The following is an 8,852-nucleotide window of genomic DNA, read 5'->3' on the forward strand; positions in this document are numbered from 1 at the left end:
CCCTTGGTCTTCTGTTTTTCTTTTTATGTGAGTGTGTCTCATATGCAGACTATTTAGCTTGATACGCCTCCCCAAATCTAATTTAGAGCAAGTTTCAGCTCCCTGAAGAACTAGAATTTGATAATACAACCAAATTAACTTTTGAACATATATACCTTCAATGGTACTTGTAATCTTCTCCTCTGTCTTTCTTTCCCCAGTGAATTATTCCCCAGAGGTTATTCTCCATGTTTTTAACAAATTTCAGCCAACCCTATGACCTCAATAGTATTGAATTGTTGGCAGAGGGGTGGGGGTGGGGGGGGGGGGGGGTGAGGGGGAGGAGAGAGAGGGTGCCTGAGTTGGCTCCAAGTTGGACTCTAGTAGGGGCTTCACAAGGGTCCTAGCACACACCCTCTGGAAAGTTACAACCTTGTTTATAAAGTTTTGCAACCTATTTTGTGAGGGTTTTAAAAATAAAACTAGACTATAAATGAAATAGACACTTTAGAAAGACTACAAAAAATAATTTTTGATTTTTTTTATTCCCTCATAAGATTATTTTTTATTTGAGAAGAGTTTGAGGAATATTTGAGGCTTTAAAAAAATCTGATTCTTTTCTTTCCGGATTTAAACATTTTCTGGGTACTGAGAAGGGGAGAAGGGAACACATCAAAATATGACCTCTGGTGTTTCTTGTTAGATGGATTATGGTTAAACTTATACTGACTTTGAAATATCTTTGTTACATATGATAAACAAGTCTCAGCTACTTCTACTAGTTTTTAGCAAGGTGATTCTAAGTACAGTCTGTGCACATTTATTTAAATACCTGCAGCATTAGATAATCTTCATTTTGACCCTGGATTTCTTAAGTACTTGACACACTGTTGTCCAGATAACACTGAGAAAACACAGGAAACGCAGGTCCAAATTCAGCCTTGGACTTTTGCAAAAAGGCCATAAATGGAAAGTGTGAGATTGTACTCTGACATAAGATAATGCTCTTAGTGGAGGACTCACATATTTGCTCTTCCTTTGAAAGGATGGCATTTTAATGTTGCTTTGCTGCCAGATGTTCCTCTGGTTGCTGTGAACTGATTCTTTTTTTATGTTTTTAAAAAGTTTAATTGTACATAGTTTTCTCTAAAGGCAGGACTAAAAGGGAACCAGGAAGGTTTACTTGATAAGAAAATTATTTTCCAAAAATTTCATATTTGTCAAAAATTTGGTTTATGGAATTTTATTAGCTGCCCTAAATCTGTAATGCTAGGCTCTAACAGTGCTAAAAAATCCTACCTAGTTACTGACGAATGTGTGATCTTTTCAGTCATACCACCTGCTGCCCGGAAAGCAGACTATACACATAGGATGGTGAAGGCAGAACATTGCCAACTGTATTTCCACTGTTCTTACTTCCTCTTGTCCCTTTCATAATTTGGCCTCTTCAGCCTTAATCTTTCAAAGGCTTATAGTATAATAGGAACTGAAGATCTATATCAAATGTAACACTTCTTTCATCTTTTGGAATAATTGAGGTTTTAGTGTAACCCCTCCATGTATATAAATTGGGAGGTGAAAATGTGGCATGAAATTTCACAAATGTGGTTCAGGCCTAAGAGGCTGCTACCTATCATTTAAGTGACAGTAATATGTTTTCAACATCTTTCTACTTCTCCCTCCACAATCATATGTCTTAAAATGGAGTTGTGAAATTTGATAACCTAATATTCAGGATTCTATTGAAACAAGAATATGTAATACTTTTAACTTGTTTGAGATTTTACAAAGACAGCTACAATCCAAGCAGCCTCTGTATGAATAACATAAGTTGAACTCCAGCAGTGGGCTAGGCAGACAACATTTGGATGGTCTTAGCCTTAATCCTGAGACCAGAACCCAATTTGATGCAGAATCCAATTTAATTGATGAGAAATGGAACTTATAATTTGACTTCTTTGGTGCTGTTCATTCACTGGTGTCATTCTTAACCTTTTAATACTATAAAGGAGTATTGTAGACTGGAGAAGATTTGCCTACATTCTAAATATTTAATTGTGTCCAGAGCTTTGCAGAAAATTCTGAAGTTATTATATATGTGTTTTCCTGAGTAATGGTTATCTTAGGTAGAGAAATACTTCATGCAATTATAATAATGCCCCAGAAGTTAATTGTTTGGAAAATATAGCCTGTTCAGGTAAGTTTACATCAGTAATCTGATATGTGGATATTGGTAAATTTTAAAATCCAGGATACCCTTTTGGGCATAGACCTTCTTAAGATAGAGTTCAAAGAGGGTCCATTTAAACTGGATTAATGTATCAGTGTTCTTTGAAATGCCAAGTTGTTATACCAGAATCGTCAATTACATAACATTGCATAGATCAGTGAAATGTTGCATCTTCGATGAATAAAATACATATTTTGAGCACACTTTAATAGTTTTAAAACTGACCGATACACAGAAGAGTCCTGGCTAGTGGAGGGTACGTTCTAGTTAATAGAAGGATGAACTCCTTTGTTATCTGACTCTCCTTTTCTGGAAAAGCGTGGTCTACATTAAATATCTTTTGGTCAACGTACTCAACACTCACTAAAACCTTTCACATTCTGGCTTGTCTTCCCAGTTTAATGTACATCTCTCTTTTCTTCCACATTTAATTCCACAAATTAAAATGTTCACAATTTAAGAAAAAATACTTCAATACCAGTTGGCTTATGAGGCTCTACACATAGTTTTCAATACATACCTATTTTGTAATCTCTTTCAAAGCCACTTTTAGAAATTATTAATAGTAAAATTAGGTTTCTGTTTCCTCAGTTGAAAAATCAGACATGTTTATCTTTAGTGTAAAAGGCTTAAACATGATACACTGCTTCAGGAGAAATCAAAACATTTTTGTTCAGATGATTTATGATCGTGGATTCCTAACTGGGCCAACACTAATGCAACCTGATGTAATTCAATATTGAGATGTAAATTCATTTCATAGACTTATAATCTTATTTAAAAATCAGGAGTCTTGTTTTAAAATGTATCCTTACATAACCCTGGACAATTTATTATGCTCTTACTATTTTTGTGGTTTTCATCAACTCTTGCTTATACTCCTGATGAGGCTCTTCTACATTTATCCAGGAAAATTAAGTGAATATCTTGCCTTCTGTTAAACTGAGGGAATTTTTATGAAGTCTGTATTCTCAAAAATAACTACATGGCTATCTAAAACTCATTCAATTCTCACTATCCCTACCCAGGAAGTACCTCCCTGTGCTAGTAGCTGATAGATCTGAAAGAGATGCAAGTGTCTCTAGGAAAGGGATTGATCATAGCTGAGTGCCTGTTATCTTTGGTCAGGGAAAGAGACCGCTTCACAGTCTAGGATATTCTCTTTGATGCATGGCTATATGGTACACAGAGACCGAAAAGTACTGACAGCCCAGTGCAGTAGCTGGACAGAAGGTGAGCATCTGGAAGTCATTTCTATATGTAATTAAGAGACTTGCAAGCTTTGGCCAGGTTTCCCCCAGCCCCCCTGCCTCCAGTTTACCTTACAGCAGAGTGTGGATTATCCTTGCTACCTGTCAGGTTTTGCTTCTCATAGCAGTTTTGAGACTATAGTACACCAAGATTCATTCCTTCCTTCGTTTTTATATTGTGAAAATTTTTTCTAATATTCTGAATCTGCTGGCTGAAACATTTTGACACTGCTCATTTATAGTGTGGATATTTTCTACAATTCATATTATATCCACTTTGGTCATTCTCACAGATACTGCTGTTTATGGAATAGTTGAGCTTGAACCATGTCAGTGCCTAGAAATGTCAATGGTGATGACTTTATTGTTTTAACCAGATTCACTTTGCTAAGAAAAATAAAGACATTAAATACTTAAAGCCAGCCAAAATGGTAGAATAAGCACCTCTGGAGATTCTCTCCTCCATAAAGACAAGGAAAAAATTTGCAAAAAAATCAGAGTCAACTTTTTTCAGAACTCTGGAAATTAATCTTGCAGCATCCCAAGAAATATTTATGCAAGAGAAATAGCTGAATCTCAGTAAGAACTGTAAGTTTTATGGTATTTTAACTAGTCTTATTTCCACCACCACCACCACCCACCCCCCGCCCATCTCTAGTTCTGCTTATCCTTGAAGACCAACAGTTCACAATCATGGTAGAAGCAGCAGCATAGAAGCCACTGGAAGGATGGGGTTGGAGTTCTTTCAGTGCCTCATTCCCAGAGAATTGTCTGGTGGTTTCCTGGAAGACCTCACTTGCAAGACTGTATTTTCTCTGATCAGAGTTTGCCACCAATGCTTTTCCAAGTATTTAATGAGAAAAAATCAGAGGCATTTGTGGCTGCCTGAAGTAATAACCATTGGAGCAAACCACAGGCCAACCATAAACTAAAAAGGAAAAGTTGAGTAATGAGAGGCTTCAAAAAGCTCTGCCATTCCTGGGAATTTAGATGACCTTGTACATGCATAGACCAAGGACTTTGCACAAGCCAAGGTTTGTTACTCCTGCTCAGGAAAGACCTGGAGACATCCTAACTCTCACCTTAGGTTGGTCTTGGTGAACTGCTCAAGCAGAAAGTGAAGATGAAGGCTTGTCAACCTCCTGGCCTGGTGTTGGAGGATGTCCCAACATGCATACAAAGCTGTCAGCAAAGACTGGGAGAGTTATTGGTTTCAGGTGCTTATGGAAGTACTGTCTAATCATTCAGTGACTAAGAAACTACCTGAGAAAGACTTCAGAGTCTATCTTTTATGAAGAATATGGACTTTAAAGAATTAGTTCCGATGAGTTGCTGAACAACCCAAACCAGCAACTTCATCAAACTCTTAGCAAAAGGGTAAGTAAATCTAAAGTTATCCTATTAGTTGTCCTCAAAAAAAAAAAAAAGAGAGAGAGAGAGAGATGAAAAAAAAAAGCTTGCCCCATAAAAAGTGGAAAAAGTCAATAAACTGTCTTGAGAAAGTCCAAACGTTGGAATATGTAAAGACTTTAAATTGACTATTTTCATATATTCATATAACTAAAGTATGAAAATGGTGTATCACTGAGTAGAAAACTCAGTGGTAAATAAAAAGTGATAAAAAGATAGAAATTATTTATTTAAAATACATAAATTGTAGAGTTTAAATAAAAATAGCTGAAATGAAAAATTCCCCAGAGGGGATCAACATCAGATTTGAGTAGGCAGAAGAAAGAATCAGCAAACTTGAATATAGGTTAATTAGAAAAATTAATAGAGCCTTGATAACCCATAAGATACTATATACTATCAAATGTACCAATAAATGCATAACAGGAGTCACATAAGGGGAGAAGAGAAAAAGAATATTTGAAAAAATAATGACCAAAGACTTCAAAATTTGATGAAAACTATTAACATACCAAGAAGCTCAATGAACCTGAAGTAGGATAAATTCAAACTCATTCCTGGACATATACTGTCAAAAGATAAAGACAAGGAGAAAATTGACTCATACACAAGAAATTCTTATTAGAAAATGTGGAGACCAGAAGGGAGAAGGATGGCTTCTTGGAAATGCAAAAGGAAATGACTATCAAGGAAGAATTTTGTATCCAGCAAAACAGTCCTTCAAAAGTGAAGATGAAATTAAAACATTCTCAGATAAAACAAAATTCAGCATTAGCAAGCCTGTCCTACAAGAAATAATAAACAGAGTCCTTCAGGCTACAATAAAAGGACAATAGGCAGTAACTCAAATGCACATGAAGAAATAAAGAGTACAGATAAAGGGAGCTACATGGGTAAACATAAAAGAGCATAAATGCATTTTTTGTTCACAACTTTTTTTACTCCTAATTTAAGAAGCAACTCCATTAAAAAGTTATAAATCTTTGTTGATGGTCACAAAGTGAGAAAACAAAATATGTGTGACAATAACAGTACAAAGAAAGGGAGAGGGAACAAACCTGTATGGGAACAAACTTTTTGTATAATACTGAGATTAAGCTGGTATTAATCAAAACTAGACTATATATTAAGATATTAATTATAATCCTCAGGGAAAACACTAAGAAATATATGGTAAAACAATAACTAAAGAATATATAGTAAAAGATACAAAAAGGATACAGAAAAGGATACAAAAGATACAAAAATGGCACACTAAAAATACACAACAGAAGGCATGGAAGTATGGAGGAACAGAAAAAAAGACATAAGACATAGAAAACAAATAGCAGGATGGCAGACTAAATCCTACCTTATCAGTAATCATATTAAATGTAAATGAATTAACACTCCTATTAAAAGGCAGAAATGGCAGAATGGGTAAAAATCATGATCCAACTATATGCTGCCTACAAGTCAGTAACACATAGATTGAAAGTAAAACCGAAAAAAAGGAAAGATATACCACACTAACAAAGAGAGCCAGTGTGGCTATATTAATCTCAAACAAAAGAGACTTTACGGCATAAATTGTTACTAGAGACAAAGACATTACATAATAATAAAAGGATCAGTCCATCAGGAAGACATAATTATGCACATATATGTACCTAACAACAGAGCACCAAATACATGAAGAGAAAACTGATTGAGCTGAAGTGAGAAATAGCCAACTCAATAACAGCAGTTGGAGACTTTAGTGCTTCACTTGCAATTTTGGATAGAACAACTAAAGAGAAGTCAACAAAGAGAGGACTTGAACAACACCTTAAGCCAAGTAGCCCTAACAGACATCCATAGAACAACAGCAAATGCGCATTCTTTTAAAGTGCACTTGGAGCGTTCCTTAGGGTAAAAAAGTCAATATTTTTAATAGGATAGAATCACACAAAATATGTTCTCTGACCACAAGAGAATGAAATTAGAAACAATTAACAGAAGGAAACTCGGCAATTTTATAAATATATGGAAATTTAACATTACATTTCTAATTAATCAATGGGTAAAAGAAGAAACCATAGATTAATGGTTGCCTGGATGGGGGGGGTGGGGAATGGGTAATGACCGCTAATGAGTGTGGCGTTTATGGGGTAATGAAAACAGTTTGGAGTTAGGTAGTCACGATGGTTGCACAACCTTGTGAATATACCAAGAATGCACACACTGAAGAGATGGTTTGTGGTATGTGAATTATATCTCAACTTAAAACTCAAAACCAGTGACACAGCTTACTTTACATACCTGTAAACAAGCTATTTTTCGATAGACCAATAATCCTTCCAGAATCCAAGAATGGAACTGCAGTCCCTGTGGCTGTGAAGTGAGTGGAAACTCAGTATTTACACTCATCTGGTTTTAGAGTCTGTGCTTACTAGTTAACATCAGCATCAGGCCAAATCCACAGTAATTTAAAAATCCCAGGTGGTGAGTGTTCCAACTCACTTAATCCACTGAACAAACAGTCACCATTCCAGTGAGGCCCCTCAAGGAACAGAGACCACTAAAAGTAAAACACCATGAAATTAATGTGTTTGAAAATATAATCAAGTGGAAAATTCTAGAAAGCACTAGGAAGTACTCTTCTGTAAAGTACTTGTAAATCATATTGCTTTTATCCTAGTTTACAACACTGATTGGTACCATTTTTTATCTAGAACAAAAATTTATAGGGGGGTATTATTTACTAAAGGTCGTTTTGTATCTTTTCATCATAATTACAGCTATGTGTTTATCATGATTTAAAAAAAATACTTCTATCCAAGGCTGTTAATAATTCTCTGAAACTGATAAAGATCACTGTTTAATTTATTGACCAAACAATTACACCCACTTTGAGAATATGCAGTCTTAGTTCAGTAGACCAAAACAATGTTTAGATTTTAAATTAAAAGAGATTTTGTAACTATGCATAAGAAACAGTAGTTGTATCTTGCCCTCTTCAGGTTTATCTTCTTTAATTTTAGGTGATTGGTCTGGTAAAAAATTTTAAAAGAAAAATATAAATCCAGTTGCAGTATTATTAGTATGATCTTACTATTTGAAACAATCCAGTAAATTGTGTTGTGAGTTATGATTAAGGAGTCCTATGCATTGATTATATAATGCAATCATGCATAAAAGCACTTGGTAGACAATCCTAAAAGGAAAATCTGCTCTTTTTTATTTAATCCCTATCTTCCTATAAGAATTCTTTATTCGTGTAATTTTTTACATCTTGTAATTCATATTAAAGTAGGCTTTTTTCCTAATTACAAAAGCAATACTGCAGCCTAGAGAAAGAGATGAAGAAAAAGCTTACTATCCCAATAACCCCTTCATAAGTATTTGTCTTTTCAGTCTTTTCTATGAATGCTACACATATACTTGTGGATTTCCTTAAATGGCATCTTAGCATACAAACTATTTTATAACTTGCTTCCTTCAACTAATATTTTGTGATAATCATATCAATAAAAATACATACATACATACTGGCTATGTAGTATTAAATTTTTTACCAATATTATGTAATATATATATTTAATACATTTTTAAACAAAAAATTTTGCTTTTATTGAACTTGAAAGCATCGATTTCTCTTAGTTTCTTTATGTAGTACCAATTTATTTGGGAAGGCAGATGGGAGATTAAATTTTATCAGCAAGTATTAGATTGCTACTACTTTTATAGGTATATATCATCAGTTTAGCTCTTTTCAGCTAGAGCAATCTTGAAAAACTGTAACTTTTTATTTAATGTCAAAGTCACTGTGGCTGGAGCCCTGAACTAGGATTTCATTCAAAATGCACTTTGATTAGTGCAGTTGTCTAGCATGCCACAACCACTACAGTCTTCAGTAAAGAGATTTTCTCCCACCCCAGACATTTCCACTTGGCATATTTTTTCTAGAACAACAAAAAAAAAATGAGCTGGGATCTGATCAATTAACCTTCTGTTTAATATTA

At 34.6% G+C, this 8,852-nt stretch overlaps 1 long non-coding RNA gene across 1 annotated transcript; it reads left to right on the plus strand.

The window, feature by feature from the left end:
- Positions 1–1,927: 1,927 nt before the first annotated feature.
- Positions 1,928–8,374, plus strand: LOC120875265. The gene is made up of 2 exons (XR_005723903.1): positions 1,928–3,442; positions 4,118–8,374. It is a non-coding gene; the product is annotated as an uncharacterized LOC120875265 (long non-coding RNA).
- Positions 8,375–8,852: the final 478 nt, after the last annotated feature.

The sequence above is a fragment of the Oryx dammah genome, unplaced genomic scaffold (assembly GCF_014754425.2).
Source record: "Oryx dammah isolate SB20612 unplaced genomic scaffold, SCBI_Odam_1.1 HiC_scaffold_16, whole genome shotgun sequence".
NCBI classification, from domain to species: domain Eukaryota; kingdom Metazoa; phylum Chordata; class Mammalia; order Artiodactyla; family Bovidae; genus Oryx; species Oryx dammah.